The following is a 248-nucleotide window of genomic DNA, read 5'->3' on the forward strand; positions in this document are numbered from 1 at the left end:
CATCCCGCCCCAGAATTAATCTCTGCTGTATGTCTTCAGGGTGACCCCCCCCCTCTCCCCACCCCTTCATTATCTATTGCCCTGTTGTCTGAGTCGACTTGCTCGCAGTACCGCCGGGCTTTTTACCTTCTTATACAAAGGATGAGTTGTAGATTTGCAGCCCAATATGGCCCCCAGATGAGGTCCAGGAGCATAGCAATTTCCTGCGCTCATTGATGCCACCTAGTGGCCATAATACGACACTAAGA

General features: G+C 51.2%; 1 protein-coding gene across 1 annotated transcript in view; it reads left to right on the forward strand.

Moving 5' to 3' along the window:
* UROD (uroporphyrinogen decarboxylase) overlaps positions 1–248 on the forward strand; it is a 6572-nt gene that overhangs the window by 5133 nt on the left and 1191 nt on the right. The window lies entirely within an intron of this gene.

Source organism: Nanorana parkeri, unplaced genomic scaffold (genome assembly GCF_000935625.1).
Source record: "Nanorana parkeri isolate BGI_ZX_2015 unplaced genomic scaffold, ASM93562v1 scaffold3385, whole genome shotgun sequence".
Classification (NCBI taxonomy): domain Eukaryota; kingdom Metazoa; phylum Chordata; class Amphibia; order Anura; family Dicroglossidae; genus Nanorana; species Nanorana parkeri.